This window comes from Octodon degus, unplaced genomic scaffold (assembly GCF_000260255.1).
Source record: "Octodon degus isolate 3935 unplaced genomic scaffold, OctDeg1.0 scaffold00047, whole genome shotgun sequence".
Taxonomy (NCBI): Eukaryota; Metazoa; Chordata; class Mammalia; order Rodentia; family Octodontidae; genus Octodon; species Octodon degus.
The window spans coordinates 12,326,250-12,344,832 of record NW_004524623.1 but is presented as its reverse complement, the minus strand read 5'-3'; the positions used below and the strand labels follow the sequence as shown (position 1 = coordinate 12,344,832).

Genomic DNA, 18,583 nt, shown 5'->3' with positions numbered 1-18,583 from the left:
ATTTCTCGATAAGAACAAATTCAGCAGTTGGCTGAAATAATGCAATAATACCATTTTCTAAGTCACAAATTCACAATTAGAAAAGATAGCAGACAATTACATTAATCATATATACCAACAATTTAAAGTGATTTAGAAATTAAGAAGAAGAGATGAAAATATTGTGGAAAAATTGAAACTACTGAAAAACATAAAAGAATATATGAGTAAATGCCTCCTCATGCCTACAGACAAAATCTCACTGTGAATGAACTAACCTACTATAAACTTGTTAATTCTCAACCAAGGAATTAATTCAAATCTAAATCCCAATATAATTTTGTAAGAATTGAAGTAGATGCTAAAATTTATATTAAGAATACAAAATACATTTGAGTGCTGTCTTAGTCTATTTAGATTGCTACCAAAGATACCACTAGCTGGATAGTTTATAACAGAAGATACTTATCGCTTACTTCTCTGGAGACTGAGAAGGTCAAGATGAGGGGGGTGAAGAATCTGTGTATAGAGAGCCACTTCCTGGCTCCAGATGGTCATTTTTTGTGTCTTCACTTAGTGGATTTAAATTTCCACATGGACGGTCCAGTTTGATGATTTAAACATCTGTCAAAGCCTCACCTTTAAATACCATTGCACCTAGGGGTGAGATTTCACATAAAGATTTTGAGTGATGCAAGCATTCTAACTAACAAGCGAATAACCACGTCAGTTTTGAAAAAGAAGAACAAAGACTGGAAGTCAAGCTATGGCAGCAAGGTACAAACTGAAGATACAACGTGGTAGGTATGAAAAAAGACATCTAAATCAATGGGATAGAAATGATTCAGACCCAATCCATATGTACATAAGTAATGGGCTATTTAACAGGAAAAGGAATTGGGAAAAATGACTCCTTATATGAAGAAAATAGTTCAACTATCTTTGTTTGTTTGCTTGTTTTTGTATTTTAGGGAAGGGTCTACAGGGTGTTCAGGATCTCACTACTAGATCAGACTCGTAGTGATCCTCCTGCTTTCAGCCTCCCCAGCGCTGGCATTACAGGCATGCACCACCACGTCCAGACTCTGTGGCTGGCTCAATATGCATGGGGGCAGGGCTAGCATGCCATGTGGTGCCGGGGAATGAACTCCAATCCCTGCACTTGCCTAAACTTGCCTAAGCAGGCACTTTAGTCAGCTGAGTTATCTCACTGATCCCCAAACATGGGCAGTCTTGCTCTACATAGTGAAGGTTATGTGGCCATGAGCTTTGTGATCACACACAGTTGTAGAAGATTATCATAATTTTTGGGTCAAGGAAATGAAAGCAACGTAACTTTCTGTGGAAAAGTACATAAAGCAGTATACTGGAAGTATCTTTTTTTTTTTTCCTGTATTTTTAGGGAAGGGTCTACAGGGTGTTCAGGGTCTCACTACTAGATCGGACTCGTAGCGATCTGCCTGTTTACAGCCTCCCAAGAGCTGAGATTACAGGCATGCGCCTCCATGTCCAGTCTCAATTGCCGGCCCAGCATGCCCCGGGGGCCTGGCCGGCATGGCAGGCCCGGTTATTGAACTCCCGGCCCCTGCATCTGCTTGCAGATGCTTTAATCTGCTGAGCTATGTGGCTGGCCCCAGAAGTATTTTAGAGTGATTGACTATGTGGGAGAAAAACGTGGGGAAGTAGTGACTATTCAGTTGTTCAGGATGATAGATTCAGGTCTTTTTAATAAAAGACTAAAGAAACAAATAAATTCAGATATTTGTTGTCAAAGTAATTGCCAAAAACTGTTTTTATGGGAAAATAAGCTGGATAAAACTTGAAGTAGAAGAAGTAGGAAAACATTCACTTGATTTAAGGTCTGGAGATAAAGAATTTAACACTAGTTTTAGTTATTCATGGCCATTTTCTGGTAGCTTATTATACTTGTAAGTTTGTAAGTGGTTTAACTGCTTTAAATAGCCACAAAGTTTGGTATCAGGAACTGCGTGGAACATCTAGAGGAAGTCAAGATCAGAAGAGGGAGAAATTCTTTTCTTCCAGTGGCCTCAAAACACAGCCATCAAAAACCTGGATCAAAATAACTTCTTTGAAATCATCTCTGCATTGAAAAGCTTTGTCGAGGGAAAACAAAAATAGTACATGCCAAAATAATTGGTTTAAAATATCAGATGGTGAGCTTAAAAGCTGTGTCAAGTACTGTGTATGCATTTCATTCTTGAACAATAGTTTCGTTGATAGACGTGAATAGTGATTATATTTTACAAAGAAAGCACACACATCACATTTATTTTAAGTGAACTTTTATGTTGTCGCTGAATAAAGCTACTCAAAACACGTATCTTTAGTATTCATCCAACATATTCATATGTAAAAGCCATTAAAGTATTCTTAACACTAAATAATCATTGCTACTAGAGGAATAGAATATTGTACGGAGTGGAATAATTTAATTAGGAAGTCCGTCTTGGTCTCTGTGTCTGTGTCTCTCTGTCTGTCTCTGTCTCTGTCTCTGTTTCTGTCTGTGTCTGTCTGTCTCTTCTCTCTCTCTCTCTCTCTCTCTCTCTCTCTCTCTCTCTCTCTCTCTCTCTTTCTCTCTGTTGTGATGGCACTAGGAGTATGAATTGGGGCTTTCACTCTAGGTTAAAATCCTAGTCCTTGTTTTGCTTTATTTATTTATTTATTTTTATTTTGAGACAGGATTTTCTTAAGTTACTCAGTTTCTCTATATCCTCCTGCTTCAGCCTCCCAGGATGCTGGGTCTCTCGGTTACTTTCCTCTTATTGTTAAGACAAAAATACACGACGCCCAACATTAAGAAGGGAAAGGTTTATTTAGTTCACAGTCAGTGGAGGTTTCAGGCCATGCTTGGCTGGCTTCAAGGCAGAACGGCATATGGCAGAGGGCAGCAATTCATGGTAGTGGGTGACAGCGAAAGCAACAAGAGCCAAAAGGGAGAAGCAGAGAGAGTAGGCCTCTTTCCCTCTCTTATGTTGTGAGCAGGCTGCCTATGGCAAGCGGAGCACTCACACCCATAATCCCAGCAGTGGACCATGAAGCAAACACTAATTCTAGCAGCCACCCTCCGACTGCATTGGCATAGAAGGACATCTACACATAAACCATAAAACTGGGACGAGAGGCCTGTGCCACTAAACCTTCCCTAGATTTCTCTCACTACAATTAATTTACTAAAAGATTAATAATGTTGAAAATATGTGCAGAACTCTACAACTCAGGAAAAAATGCAAAATAATTCCATTAGAAAAGGGTAAGACAGCTAAACAGACATTTCTTCAAAGAAGATATTAAAACAGCTAATAGTGTAAAAGTACTCAAAAGAAATGATCGTTGCAGAAACAAATACAAACGCAGTTAGATGTCATCTCACATCCTTTAGAATGAGGAGTGCATAATTTTTAAAAGATTTTTGTTGTGGAGGATATAGGGAAAAGGAAACCCCTATATACTCAGAGAATGTACACTGCTGAAACTATTATATAAGACAAGAGCTTTCTCAAATGAAATAAAAATAGAACTTCTATGAGATCCAGAGATCTCAATTCTGGAATATATATATATATATATATATATCAGAGCTTGACAGCGACTCAAGTACTTCCACACTTACTGCATCTTTATTCCCAATAGCCAGGATGGGCTGATGGATGAACTGATAAAGAAAATGTGATATTTATGTATGAAGGAGTAATAGTCACCTTCAAAAAAGAAGGAAATCCTGTTGTTTGAGATTATATGACTAAACCAAGAGGACATCTTGCTAAGTGATACAAGCCAGGCACAAAAGGGAAAATACTGTGTAGCATCACTGATCTATTGAGTCTAAAATAGCCAAAGCCATGGAGGCAGAGAGCAGAGCTGTCACCAGTGGCTGGGGGAAGGGGTAAAGTGGGAGGTATTTTACCAAAATTATGAAGCACAAGTCCTAAAGATCTACCATATAGTATGCTGTCTATAGTTAGCTACACTGATGTGTGTACTTCAAAAAGCACCAAGATGATAGGTCCCAAGTTTTCTCAACACACACACACACACACACACACACACACACACACACACACAGAGATAATACAGAAGAGAGCATTATTATAATACATATTTTAAGAAGGGAACTTGTGGAGGTGTTTGGTGGGTTTTTGACAGATTGTAGTGGTGGTTTCACAGGCATATACTTATCTTCAAGCGCATCAAGTTGTACGTATTAAACGTGCACAGTTCTTTATATGTTAAACACAACAAAGTCTTTTTAATACAGCAATGAAACATGTGCTCACACTGTTTATCTAAAACCTCACTCTACTGAGGCATTATGGTCTAACTATCAACATGAGGGGATACAAATGAACAACTATTATGTATCTGTATACTCAAAATAGTTAGGATAGATATACAGCTACACTCTCTTAATTCAGTGAATAGAGAGATTTGTTCTAATTGTGTTTGTGGACAGGATCTCATATCTGCGTCTTATACAGTGAATAACCACTAAGACAACATTATGCAATGTGTTAATTATTGAAGCTGTGCTAGTAATCGGTTTTGAAACTGTCTCATTGTTACTTGTTTCACAATAAAATTATAAAAAAATAAAATTAATTGAACATTTTCATGTTAAAAAAAATAAATACCATCATGAATAATTTGGGTGTACACAGTGCTCTACAGTATCTGTGCTACATATCAAAGACCCGAAGTTCATATCTTTTGGCATGCAGTTTATTAATTTTATTATTATTATTTTTTTGTATTTAGTACAGGGCCTACAGGGTCTCACTACACAGATCGGACTCATAGTGATCCTCCTGTTTTCAGCCTCCCAAGTGCTGGGATTACAGGTGCACACCACCATGCCCAGTCTCAGTTGCCCTCTCAGTGCGCCCCAGGAGCGAGGCCAGCATAGCATGCAGGGGATTGAAATCCAATTGCTGGGTCTCCCTAAGCAGGCCCTTTAGTCTGCTGAGCTATCTGGCCAGCCTTTGGCATGCGGCTTAAAAGGACAGCTTTAGCATTCAAATGGAGGTTACTCTCAAATCCTAATATCTTCATTCTAGATAGAACAAAATAAAAAGAACCAGATGCCACTGGTCACCACATTATTTGGAAAAGTAGTATTCACTAATGAACCAGTTCTTTCATTTTGTTGGCATCTGGGTAAAAACATGGCAGGGGTAAAACCTAAGCCAGATGCAGTATCTCTCCTGGATTTAAGGTGCACTAAATTTAAATAAAATCAAGTATATTGTTTTTATAAATGAAATGGCACTTAGAGGTTAAATATATTTTAGTTCTACAATACTCTTAGTTTCCAATTGGAAACTGCTCTTTAAGTCAAGCTAGCACTTGAACTAGAATATAATGAGTAGTAACTTTAATGTGATGTGAAATGCGTGCTGCAAATACTACATTTTGAGTCTCTCTCATATCACAGCAAAAGAAAAAATCAAAAACGATTATTTTCACTGGGGAGATGGCTCAGTAGAATAGGTGCTTGCCTGGCAAGTGCAAGGGCCTGAGTTCAATCCCCAGTTCCACCAAAAAACAAAAACAAAAACAAAAACAACAAACAAACAAACAAACAAACGAAAAACAAAAAAAGCAACCCAATTATTTTCAAATGACTTTGAAATTTTCATATGATCTTAAATAAGTAACATATTTTATTTACATAAACTTGAATGGATAAACACTGGAGTATGTATTCTAGTGGTCAAGAGATGAATGAGGGGCCGGGGAGATGGTTCAGTAGAGTAAGCATTTCCCTAGTAAGCGCAAGGGCCTGAGTTCAATCCCCAGTTCTGCCAAAAAAAAAAAAAAAAGAAAAAAATGTATATGAATGACTATTTCCTTCACAACATTTTTCTGATGGATCATTATTTTTACATGACCTTCTAAATAACTGCAACACTTTAGTGCCCCGAAGTGGTACAGGGTGTTTTTTTCCATGAAAATGATGCTATATATTATTAAACATTTTTAATATTTTTATCTAATGTTAAATTTTTTTGTGTGATTGGCTTTGTTTATAGAAACTGTGTAATCTTCTCCTAAAGCACTGATTTTTGTTTTACAATGCACTGACAACATGAAATAATATTTGAAATTCTGAACTTTCAGCAAAGAACCTAATACAGATGTAAAATTTAACTGTCTTATTCAGGTTTCCTTTCACTGTAAGCAGATTTATATTTTGGACCATAGGTAAGTAAAACGCTGTTTCTTATCTATTATTCACTCATGAAATTTTTAGTTTCAAATATTTTTCATGATTTTATAACTTTTCATTTAATCCCTTTTCTGCTGTGGATACCATAGAATGTATGCAGAGGTAGCCAGAGAGGTAATGGCTGAAACTTTATAGCTGGTCATGTAGCCCAGAAGCAAGGATGTTTTATAATTCGGTGTGCAATAGATCAAATTTGACAAACATTTCTTGAAGTATATGAGCTTTCAAGAAATAAATTAATCCTGCAATTGAGATTTTTTAAACTTTAAAGGTTTGGAGGCTACTAAACCCCCTACATTAAAATATAAAGTGTTGATTTTTAAGGGATGGGTTCAAATAATCTCATTTTTATGTCAACTCAAATTGAAGTAAGAAACTGGATAATAATGATGAAACAGTGTTTCTATTTTGCAGTATATATGAAACTTCAGAGAAACATTAAGGGATTCTGACAACTGAAACAATATGGAATAAAGTCCTATGAAGTGCTTATTTTCTAAAAGCTGTCAAAACTGAACTAGATCATTTCATGACTCAGAATGGTGAAATGCAAGCTTTTTAGGAGCTCCATTTTCACCAACAGACTATGAAGGATTTTTTTAGGTTCAGATAAGGTATTTGGCCATCAAATATTCTTGTCGTGAAGTGGAAATAGGCACAATTGGTTTTATAAATAAAAGTGCGTGTTCTAGAATCTGCTGTAACGCAGTTCTATTCAGCGGTAACACGCAGAAACATTTCTACTCTTTTCTGTCACCTCAGTTTCCCTCTGCTCTGTCATGTTTATTTATTTATTTCTTTTTCTGTATTTTAGGGAAGGGTCTATGGGGTGTTCAAGGACTCACTACTAGATTGGACTCGTAGTGATCCACCTGTTTACAGCCTCCCAAGAGCTGGGATTAAAGGCGTGCGCCACCACGCCCAGTCTCATTGTCATTTTAGCATGCTCCGGGGGCGGGGCCGGCACGGCAGGCTCAGGGATCGAACCCCTGGCCCCTGCGCCTGCTTGCAGGTGCTTTATTTGTCATGTTTAGATAGGACTGAAAAGACTTTCATTAAAAAGTTTAGCATTTTCTTGAAATAATATCAGTTACCTATTTATCAATATTTTGTAATGACAGCAATCTTAAGTGGATGACTATTTCTACCAATTGAATAAAGTTAAGGTAAGCTGCCTGAAGTTTCCAGAAGAAAGGGTAAAAAAATGAGATTCAAAATTTGTTTTCCTAGGTTTTGTTGATATTCAGTTTGATCTGGGCTTATTTTATTCCAAATCTATATGCTGAATCCTTTCAAAGACTGTGAACCTTCAAGGAAAGGAAACATATCTGAAGTACTTTTTTTAGAAAGTTTTGTTCTCCTACAACTTTTCTGCTTGAACTTTAGTTTAAGAAATATCCTCTAACCTATGTTGTAGTAATTATTTAATAAGTAATTATTATTATAATTTTTATTTTGGTATGTTTCTCTCCATTCCTCAGGTTTTTACATACTCTATAGTAGAGGTTGTCTCTGCTCCTGAAAAGGCAAAAATGCCTATTATCTTAAGACAAAAAATGCATTGTCAAAATATTTATTCCTCCAAATAGATTTTTGAAATTATTTCTTAAGGTACACAGTCAAATATGTAATGGTTTTGTGAATCTTTTATGATAATATGCTTATTATATTAAGGATATGGAAAAAGATGTAAAATAAGCACCGTATGCATCTATTCCACATAACTGAATCATGTGGTTGTTCATTTGTCTCAAAATTATCACTCTTGGCCATAAAAAACAATTTTTTACTTTTTTGGCAAAAAAAAAGGGTAAAATGGAATATCCAACATTCTAGAATGATATTTAGGGTTTTAAAAAGCAGTTTTCTGCTACCATCTCTAAATATAAAAACATTAATAGTCTATTTATGACCTTGACATTATTTTTAGAAATAATCCAATGCTTGATGGCTATAAATTTATCTTGGGTTGAATGACAGAGATTTCAACTTTGTTTTTTATAAATATATTTAAATTTTCTCTTTTGACTTGTCTTCATGTTTTTAACAGTCAATTCCAGTTCGAAAAGTTTTATGAAAAATAATTCAGATTATTGTCACTAGAAATTGCTTAGTTATGCATTTAAAGATTATTATTCAGTTATGCAAGTCAAGTGGTCAGGATGTCTATTCTATTTTGTAAAATGTCTTTCAAAAAGAGTTGTTTCAGGAACTATTTTAATAAATAAAAATAAACAATATTATAGTTCTTGGGGCATAACCTAGAAATAGATGTACAGTGCTCGCCTCGGCAGCACATATACTAAAATCGGAACGATACAGAGAAGATTAGCATGGCCCCTGCGCAATGATGGCATGCAGATATCATGTCTGCATCTTGTACTGTGAATAACTACTACAAAGACAACAACATGCAATGTGTTAATTATTGTAACTGTCCTACTAACCTGTTTTGAAACTGTCTCATTGCTACTTCTTTCTCAATAAAAAAAAAAAAAAAAGAGAAATAGATACATGGATGCTAGACGTGTAATCAAATGAATTTGACTTGGAATCAATCTGGTTAAAAAGAAGTAAAGAAAGTCTTATATGGAGGAAAAGTAGCTGCGCTGATGACGTAGCACATGACAGAGACGGGTAAAGGCGTAGGAGCGCGGTCTTCCCCTGCAGGGCTACCAGAAGCCTCTGTCATTTCTAATGCACCGTTTCCCCTTGTTTCCTTCTCAGGAGAAGTTTTTATTTCCATTGAATTATGATTCCATCAGTAAGTAAGGGAAGCCCCTACTGCTATGCAATGAGCTAACTGAGGTGGATCTGCTAACATTAGTCACTGCTGTGGCTGGAGAATTGTTGATGAATGTGAGCATACCGAGGCAGACAATCGAGAAAGTCGAAACTCGTGTATTAGTTTTCTCTTGGCTACTGTGACACATTTTCATAACTTAGTGGCTTCCACAAGTTATTCTATTGTTGCTCCAGAGGTCAAAATCCACAGGGGGTCTTTCTGGGTTAAAATCAAGATTTGCAAGACCCTGTTGCTTCTAGGTTCTACAAGAGACCGTTTCCTTGCCTTTAGCAACTTCTCAAGGCTACGCACAATTCTCTCCTGGAAGCTCCTTCCTTTCTCCTCAAGGCGAGCAGTGCAGGAGCATCTCAGAATGCCTGCTCTCAGGTCCTCTTCTTCCTCCTTTCCTTTATGGACCACTGATTGCCCTTTCATATGTCTGCCTGGACACGATCCTAGATTTTTGCGCTCTTTTAAGGTTAGCTGGGTATTAAATTAGTTCTATATGCAAATGTATTTCATCTTGGGCATGTAACACAGCATTTGCTAGGTGCTTGTAGTTATGGTATATATAGTTGTGTGAGCCAAGGCATTGCTTTGCTTGCTGCAGTCTGGAAATCACTGGTAAATTGATTTGGCCACCGTACCTTGCTTCAGTTCAAAGAAGAGAGATGCGTAGAAAATTGAGACAGTCAATTTTCTAGGGATATCAAGAGGTAAAGAATGTCTGAGGAAGATGGGAGATCTAGGAGCCCATCGGAGACAAGGCTACGAATACAGTTAGGGATGGAATGAGAATTGTATTTGAAAGCCAGGGTAAGAGTAAAGTGGGTATATTGTATAAGAGAAAAATAGAACTTGTCAGACAAATTCAGTGAAGTAAAAGGGAGAAATAATTGTAAGTTAATTAAGAAAACTCTCCCAAGACAGGGCGTGGTGGCATGTGCTGTAATCCCAGCTCTTGGGAGGCTGTAAACAGGCAGATCATTATGAGTCTGATCCAGTAGTGAGACCCTTAACACCCTGTACACCCTTCCCTAAAAAAAAAAGAAAAGAAAAAAAAGAAAATTCTCCAAATTAGATTTGCATGGTGAAAACTTTGCTTGTCTCTTAAATTGTCTTTACATTATCTCAGAGGCTGCCAATAAGTCACTTATTCATGACACTGTACTTATCAGGGATTCATACCAAACTCATGTCATATATCTAAGTAGCACTGCAGTCAGGGACTTGAAAATTCAGCACCGAAGTTTTCACAAGGTAAGTCTAGGTAACCAGCACTGTAAAAAGAAATCTATGACATCATTCTTAAGCATTTTTTTTACCTTGGCTTTTATTATTCTTGAAAGCAATTGACACAGCAGCTCTAGTTCTTTCAAGTGAGTTTCAGATGGAGGGAAAAGCCCTAGTTTCCATTTTAGAGCTGATTTCTGAGAATGATTCAGGTTTCAGGTGAATATCAGCACTCATGAAAACACACTGGCTCAAAAAAAGGATCTAGAAATAGCAAGAGCAGTAAAAGTAGATATGCTCTGGAGAGTATACATCATTAAATTATTCAACATCTTAATTACAATTCCTTTCTCTGTCCAAGAGCCTACAAGAAATATCTTTTGACTGTCTTTATTTCTTCCTAATGATCAAAACTGTCAAAATATTTTCAGTGCTGTATTTTCTGTGTGTGTTTTAGTGGGAGAAATGAATGAATTATCTGCTGGAATATGAAATAGTCAAAAATGCTAGGTTCTGAATCTGCAAATATTTAGTACTAAAAAAAAATGTATTTTGTTAATCACTTTGAAGCTCCTGGAGCAGCACATGGTTCCTGTTCCTTGATTTTTGTGCAGCCAGGAATTAGAACGTTAGCGTTGGTTCTTTATTTCTTCCTCTTACCTTTCCTCTTTATAATTGCTTGGGGACATAGGCTATTCAGCATGCAGGCTTCTCAGACCTTGACCTCCCTGTCCACGAGTTCCTTTTCCATCCCACTGCTCCATCCATTCTGATAATACTTTGCTGTCCTCTGTCACTATTCCATCTCAACCAATAATTAAATCACATGACACACTGGTCTTGAACTTCTCCCATTCAGGCTGCCTTTATACAGGACATCGTTGGTATCCACTAATCCTTTTTTCCTTGTTTTCAAATAATATCCTTTATCAGTTACAGTCTAGCAATGTTCATGTCCAATATACTCCTACTTCTTCTTCTACTACTTTGTTACATCCACCCAGCAAACCCCCAACTCTCAGTATGTCTTGATCTCTCAGTCAATGCATTCGATCAGCTGAGTGCTTTGGGCAGTTATTCACAACACGGCAAGGTGATCACCAACACAAAATGCTCTGAATGTTCAAATATTCTATTAACAAATGTGTGCAGGTCACATACAAGTTTGTTCTCAGGATCTTGGAAATTTCTAAAACCCAAAACTTAATTCCACTGGAGCACCAACGTTCGCTATCTGCTTATCTCTAAGGCTCCTGACGTTCGTCATCTCTGGGCTCTTTGTTGCCTTCTACCCACTGGTTCTACTCCAGTGTTGCCAGCATCAATACCTAACCCAGAATCTTTGGAATTATTTGCCACATTATGCTTTCCTTTTCTCCAGTGTACAGTTTAATGCTATTAATTGATTTTCCCTCCTGAACGTTTATCAAGTCAATATTCTGTCTTCATGGCCGTTGCCCATGTCCATACCATACAGCTTTCTGTCTGCTGCAGGCACTCCCTAATCTCCCAGGCTGCATAGTGCACTGTTAAATCTCTTATTCACACTGACATCACAATGTTTTATGAACTGTAAATTAGAGATATCACCTCTTGCTTCAAAACTTAAAAAGGTACCATTGCTGGGCCGACTAGGAGCTGGGGGTTCAATCCCCTGGCCTGCCATGCTAGCCCCATCCCCCGGGGTACTCTGAGACAGCAATTGAGATTGGTGTGGTGGTGCATGCCTGTAATCCCAGCTCTTGGGAGGCTGTAAACAGGCGGATCACTATGAGTCCAATCTAGTAGTGAGACCCTGAACACTCTGTAAACCCTTCCCTAAAAATATCAATAAATAAATAAATAAATAAATAAATAAATAAATAAAAGGTACCATTTGCTCATAGAACCAAAATATTTGATACAGTCTACAAGTAAGGAGCTGAAGACTAAACCTATTTACCTTTGCAGCATCTCTTTTTTTCCTTCCTTTCTGGTGCTCTCAGTAGTACTCTGCATCTGCTTTGAATGTGGTTACACTGTTCTTCTGCCTGAACACTCCCTGCCTATTTCATCTTCCCCACCACTTAGCTTCTACCTGTCCTCTGCATATTTCAGTTCAGTTACTACTTTCTTAGGGAACTGTCTCTGGCATCCTCAAACAGCTGAAGATCCAGTTTAGAAGATTCATAATATCACTAGTTTCTTTTAACATGGTACTGGTGGACAGCTTTAGTTTTATGACTTTGTATGCTACCCAGAGTAATTTCTCACTTAACATATGCTGACTTAGTTAATGATGAGAAGTACAGAGGTTGAATGAAATTCCTCTAGTAGTACTTTCTTAGCCTATTAATGACATTTTGAAACATGTCAAACTGAGTTATAAAAACACCGGGCTGAATTTTAAAAGTGTGTTTACTTAGGGTTTAGAAATCCTTTGACCATTGCTAGATGACCAAATAACAAATCAACTTTGTGGCTGGTCCAACAAAGAACATATTTATGTTCTTTGCCCTTTAGTCCTCATTATTTTTAACCACTGTACACTCTTGTATAAAAAATTTAAAGAAATTTGTTTTCTATTTTTTCAGTGACTAACAGCTACTCTAATAATAACTGGCCTTCTTTTGGTCAACCATAATGTTCCCATGGCTATGAATGTTGGCTGTGTTAGATGCTACTTATATCATAGCTCTTACATCCTTTTCTGATTACTCAATCCATTTCTTTCTTTCTGTATTAAGGACAGGGTCTCCAGAGTCTACAGGGTCTCACCACATAAATTGGACTCATAGTGATTCTTCTGTGTTTGGCCTCCCAAGTCCTGGGATTGCAGGTGCGTGCCACCATGCCCAGTCTCAATCGCCTTCTCAATGCACCCCGGGGGTGGGGCCAGCGCTGCACACCAAGGATCGAACCCCGCCCGTTGGGATCTCCCTGAGCAGGTGCTTCAGTCTGCTGAGCTATCTGGCTGGCCCTCTTGATCCATTTCTCTTGGCTGAACTCACTGAACTTTTGACACTGAGTAAAAGAGTAGTTTAGATCTATAGCCATAACAATTGTATTGTGTGTTATTTGCTTCTCCTTTTTCACTATCTTTCCATGTGGAATTGATTTGGAAACCTTTGTTTTATGATTTTACAATTAAAATATTTAAATCATTTCATTTTTTTGTATAACTTGAGCTGTGTTTTAGCCTGGCATAATCCATAGGTCATCTACTGCTTTCAATACTCAATCCATGTATTTTGTCCTACAGCTTTCCAAGAACACATCCCATTAAATGAAAGACTTTAGTCATTGTTTCTCTTGAGTGTCATTAACACTTTCTGCACAATTTTTGTAATGCATAAAAATTTAAAGTATCTTTCCTTAAAATATTTAATTTGATCCCCAATTACCTTTGAAGTGTGGTAACATTATCCCATTATATGGATAGAAAATTTAGCTCGAAAAAGTATCAGACTCAAAGTATGTACTGGAGTATTCATTTGGCTAAGGGTGGGAGTAAATGTACCATATGGACTTTTGGAGGGATGTACCATCCTTGACTTGAGCAGGTAAATGTAAAAGGAGAGACTAGACATGTGGCTAGCTGGAGAACGTGTTAAAGTGCCTTCCGATTCAAACTTTAAGTAAACTATGTTAGCAGACAAAAATATAATTGTTGGGCGCACTGAACTGAGTCTACAGCCCTTTCCAGACTCTGCAAATTTCCAAATAATGAGATTGTCTGTTATGTATCTCACTAGCATTTATCTTGATGCTCCACTTGAAGCCCAGCATTGTGCATTCCTTCTTGAAATGCATGACAGCAAATACTGTGAAATTCATGTAACTTTGTTAAGTGAGAATCTGTATCACTTGTAATTTTTCTGCTTTAATTCTAATTTGTACTCTCTTACACAAATAGAGACTAAAAATAGTAAAAAAACATCCACTAGAAATGATATAGAATTTCACTAAAAATAATAAGAATTCAACAATGGTTGTTATATTGCATAATGTTGTCTTCAAGTTAGTTGTTTAGATGACCAAATATAAGCATGCAAATACCTAAGTCCTCAAGTGTTACCTAATGACTTGGCTTTTATTCATATGGAGGAATCATTCTTAGACAATCTAATATATATTTTTAAACTTATATTTTAAGACTCCATGACGTAACTAGAGTTGGGATTTTTTTATTGCAACTATGCATTTGTTATACTGTTTAAGAAGAAAAGCCACCAGTAACTGTCATGGTCATTGTGCATGTCCACAACACACTAGAACTTTGTGCTATATCCTATCCTCAAACGGTTAGAAGTGCTGGTCATTTTCTTGCCATTCCAGTATTTATCTTGTGTTTTACTCTTAGTACTTCTTTACTATCATGAAAACTTTTTCTTAGTTCAATTGTTTTGAAACATTTAATTTTCTGAATATTGCTTAATCTTAATTTTTTGTTCTAAGATTTATACTGTATCTTTGACTTACAATTTATTTAAAGGACATTGTATGATATCCTCTAGTATTAGAAACTTTAAAAAGTACTTTTCCATATTCTCTTGACTTAAAAAAAGAGGTTTTTACCTATGTTATTTGCTTGTTATTTCTTGCCTATATCTTGTAATATGAGAAACTACTTTGGCAGTAACATAACACAATGTACTAACCATTGTTACTCTCCTAAAATCTTGTTTTGAGATTTTGTACCATTGTTTTTATTTTTTTTCTTTAAAATAAAAATAACTGATGTCAAAAAAAGAAGAAAACAAGAGCAGTGGTATTTTAGAAGGTATATATTTCATGCAATATATGTTCATAAACTTTCTAAACTGTATTTTTAAAATATAAAATCTATCCAAAAGAAAATATTCAACTAATGATAACATAGGAAACTATTAATGTAAGATGTGAATATGAGTTGTCATCAGGTTTTTCACAGCACAATGTACAGAAATTTGGGAGCTTCCTGTACAGAATAATCTGATTCTTGAACCAGCTATTCCATAACATGCTGCTAATCTCCTATTTCCAGAAAGCTTTCTTCCAACTGTTCTTGTTGCGTGCTTATTTCTGTTTGGCTCATCTGGTTTGTCAATTCTGGTCCGAGACATTTTCTCATCTTAGCAAGAGTTCTTTTCTTTTTTCTTCTAAGGGCTGCCCAGACTTCTCTTAATATCCAGCCTGTAGCTTCTGTATTGCTTATCACCACTCATCAGCCATCAGCAGTAGAATAATTTCATAAACCCGTCTAACATGTTGCTTATTTTTTGAGCTTCTGCTGGTGTTTCCATTGCAATATCTTCATTGAATCCTTGCAGTGAATTTTCCTGAGAAAAACAAGGCAAATCTTTTTTTTATTTTTTATTTTTTATATTTATATTTTTATTAGAACATGTTTACAATACACATTGGTTCCAGTCATCATGGGGAGTTCGCACATACAGTTTGTGTCTAGATGTCTTCCCAAAGCCTCATGCGGTCATGGCAGTGACTTCGGGACTTTGTGACTGACTCACAGACCAATGCTGGGAATATGGTGTGAATGCTCCACCCTCCCTGGGGCAGGCAGCCTGCATACAATATGAAAGAGAAACAAAGGCTTGCTTCCTGCTGCTGCCTCTCCCTTTTTTCCCCCATAATTTTATTGATAAACAAATAGCAATGAGACAGTTTCAAATTAAATCGGTAGGACAGTTTCAATAATGAACACACTGCATATATTCTTCCTAGTGCTTAATTGCTGTACAAGATGCGGACTTGATATCCTATTTACAAACACCATTAGAACAAGATGCGGACTTGATATCCTATTTACAAACACCATTAGAACAAATCCCTCTATTCATTAAGAGAATGTAACTATACAGCTATCCCACTTTGAATACACAGATACAAAATGGACATTCATATGTATCCCCTTTTTTTGTTAAGTTCAGTTATTTGAATATTATAGGTGTGTAAACTCAGCAAAATATTCTAAAAGAGTCCAGTAGCCCATAATAGTATTGGGTCTTCCGCTTGACTGGCAATGTCAGAAATTGTTGACCTGAGTTCCCTATAGCTCAACATAACAGCATGGCTTTACTTCTTATATTTCGTTTTTATACTTTTCTGCTGGATGGTTAAGACCAAGGTAAAGCAGGACCTATGCAACAAGAGTTGTAGCTTTTGGGTCTGACAAGGTCAGTGAAATCCCCTCAGGATTTATCCTGAGAGCCTGTACCTCAGATTGTAGAACCTTTGTCAGTGTCAGCCATGTGGATGAGTCAGGACCATTGCTTGGCTCTCCGTGAAAGCCTGAGAGAATGTTTTCTCTCCATGTGACTCTCCTTAGGCACACTCTACATCATCGATCACTTTCCTCTTTGGCCCCATAATCTAACAAGGCAAATCTTGACAAAGCTTCACCAGCGCAAAATCTCTTAATTTCACATAATGTTTGGATGGGTCTTCTACTGTAGTACCAAGAACTGAAGGAGATGCACTGCAGCATCTATGAACTGTTTCAAGAAGTTGCGCACCATGGCCTTGGCGTTGAAATGCAGTCAGCATCAGTATCTGGTTTATAAGTGGCCAGGTTTTGTCTAGGTACACATAGTAATTATAGGCTGTCATATAGCCTAGGGTTGCAAAGAGCATAGCTTCATCCTTATTATCCTTCTCAAAACACTAGAAAGTAGTGCCATCTTTCATCCAGGTCAATAAAGCTCGCAGTCTCAATAAGCCACATCAAAAAGGCCTGAAGCCTTTCTTGATACTCTCGAAAGCCTCTACATGTCAGGTCAGCCTTGTGTATCTGAAAAGTAAAGCTTTCTCCTGTTAGACTGAGAACTGAGTATGTTTGCAGGAATGTTCCAAATGGCTTGAAATTGACTTATTTTTCCAATAAAGAAAGTCACTTGTGTTTGTGCCAAATGAAGCTGGAATGATTTGTCTGATTTTGCCCTCCACATCATCTGCCTGTACACAGTCAAAGTTCTCATCAACTGTAGATGCATATTCAACATGGAACAGTGTTGACAGGCTACCAGTAAAATAGTATAACGGGATCTGCAGACCTTTGTAACCAAAAACAGTTTCATCATTCCCAAACAGTTGATGGAGATATTCAGGAAATAAAGGTCTAATGTTGTTCTCCAGATCTTCAGGAAAACAAACTAATTTTAGTTCAATTGGTTGTGTTGGTGTTACATTTGTACTCTGCCAGTTTCTTCTCTACAGCACTCTTGTATTCTACCAAAAGTTTCTCCATAGCACCAAATCCAGCCATTCCCAAGCTGAGTTGGGATTTTTGTCTGCTTTAGAAAAGCAAAACAATAAGCTCAAAAGAGTTAAGTGAGATAGAAAAGGTTAGCTAATAGCAAAATCTTATTTTTGACAAAGATGAAATTAAAAATTTTGTGCACTTACATGAGTACTCATCAACCTCTTCTAGCTATAAAAAAGCATGTAAACCTTAGCCTGTATGTGTAGCGCTCTATTATATAATCAACAAAATGCATGACCAGAATTCTCAGGACTAACTTGATGCTTTAGTAGCATATTTCCCATCAGAGCCTGAAGCAGACTCCAGTGGACACAGCGGAATTGCTTTTAGCCTGAAGCTGCCTTGCTGTGGTGTGTGTCACGTGGCCTTGAGGTCAGCGTACAGTGTCTTCAACAAACACTCTCTTATGGGTAGGATACTTCCAAATCACAAGCCAGTAAGACAAATCTTATTTTTAAATCCAAATCTTCTAATTCTACATCCATTGAATATTACATCATCTTTAAAAATACCCTGTCCTGAGAGTATAGTCAAGAAGTTTTGTAATCTGGAAATCTGCCAAGATTGCGAGATTGTTTTAGGATAAAATAGTCCTTTGTGTCCTTTTACTTCAAGAAGCATTTTAGGAACTTACAGACCATCTATTTGGAGAAAGACATCACTTTTCTCCTTCAAATTTATCATCTATGTCTTCTTAAATCAATACGAGGACCAAGTAATTCATCTTCCTGAGTCTTTATCACTTATAACTATCACTGTGAGATACATTGCTTGATTCTTTCTTCTCATCAGATAGATACTTGACACTCTATGGAACAAATGTTACTGAAATAATTTAAAATTTCACTAAAACTAAATAACAGTCTATGTAGACTCAGTTTGTTAATTTTTTTTAGCATTTTGTTTGAACCTGACTAAAAAGAAATAACTAAAAGTAAGGGAGAAAAGAAAATAATACTCTAGGGATAGAAGATTTCTTTTTCTGAAAGTGTTCACTTATGTGTTCTCTTTTTTTGTTTTGTTTGTGAGAAAAGTCATTTAAGAGTCACCTCACTTCCTGAATCGACCAACTACAATTAAAAAGTGTGAGGTGATCTTTGTC

General features: G+C 36.8%; 1 non-coding gene and 1 pseudogene across 1 annotated transcript; one reads left to right on the top strand and one right to left on the bottom strand.

Annotated features, from left to right (window-relative positions):
• The first annotated feature begins 8,501 nt into the window (after positions 1-8,501).
• LOC111817056 lies at positions 8,502-8,604 on the top strand. Its single transcript, XR_002821330.1, has one exon. It is a non-coding gene; the product is annotated as a U6 spliceosomal RNA (small nuclear RNA).
• Positions 8,605-15,147: 6,543 nt separating this feature from the next.
• LOC101578639 lies at positions 15,148-17,484 on the bottom strand (annotated as a pseudogene).
• Positions 17,485-18,583: the final 1,099 nt, after the last annotated feature.